This window comes from Erythrolamprus reginae, chromosome 2 (genome assembly GCF_031021105.1).
Source record: "Erythrolamprus reginae isolate rEryReg1 chromosome 2, rEryReg1.hap1, whole genome shotgun sequence".
NCBI lineage: Eukaryota > Metazoa > Chordata > Lepidosauria > Squamata > Dipsadidae > Erythrolamprus > Erythrolamprus reginae.
The window spans coordinates 25,393,494-25,394,699 of record NC_091951.1 but is presented as its reverse complement, the minus strand read 5'-3'; positions in this window follow the sequence as shown (position 1 = coordinate 25,394,699).

Sequence of the window (1,206 nt, the reverse complement as noted above, 5' to 3'; positions counted from 1 at the left end):
CCAGGAATATCAACCCTATTGCACACTTTAGAGTCATCGGCAAATAGGCAAACCTTCCCTACCAAACCTTCCCCTATGTCACTCACAAACATATTAAAAAGAATAGGTCCCAGAACAGACCCTTGTGGCACACATCATACAGGGAGGATTTCTTATCTCGAATCCCAAGATTTGTATCTGTTTATTGGTAGCCACCGGGCAATCTGCTGGGTGCAGGGAGATTTGGCATCGGAAATTCACACACTGGGTTCCAGGGAAAATCTCTTACTGGGGCAAAACTTGGCTGGGCATCAGGAACTGACTGGCTGGGCTCCGCGAAGGATCTCTTGGTAAGGGAGGACTCAGCTAGGTGTCGTGAATTAGTCCTTTTCACTGGGGAATCGCTCACCTGTTTGGGGTGAACTGCTCTGGGGAATCACAGTAATCTAACTTACAATGTGCTGTAAAATAGTCTTCTATAAAAACCTTTGTAAGTAAAAATTACACAAATCTTGTAACAAACCAACAATATCAATAGTTATCTAAATCCTTTTCAATCTGTTTCATTTCTCTTCATATCTCTATTCATCGAAACTTAATTCAAACCAACATATAAAATACAGTATATACTTTTATATAAAACCCTTTACAAATAATAGTTAGGCAAGTCTTATAATATTCCAAATTACATCGATAGTTTTCAACATTAACGCAATTTATAAATTACGCATATCTTATATGCATATTTTATATGGCGCCCCAAGGAGAGGGGCGGCATATAAGTCTAATTAATAAATAAATAAAATATAGAGAAGAAATCTTATACAGAGCATCAAAATTTGATTCAATCCAACATATACCAATTTAATCTAAATTTATTAACTTAAAAATCACCTTTCGACATAATTATGTTGATTACTTATACATCCTTATCTACACTAATATTGTTAACACAATTATAATAGCACAATTATTCTAAGTCTAGGAAGGAAAAGAGAAATCTTACCAATGATCAATCATCCATTCTCTTTTTTTAAATAAAGTTTATTTAAAAAACCAACATAGAAACAACATAGAAACAACATTAAACATTTACATTACCCTATATGCATAAGGATTAATCTTTTACAATTATATTTACTATACATTATATTCCTTTACTGCTAGTTTCCCTTTTTTTTTTCAATCCAGTTGTACAGTTTCTCCCACACTCTGTAGTAGTCCTTA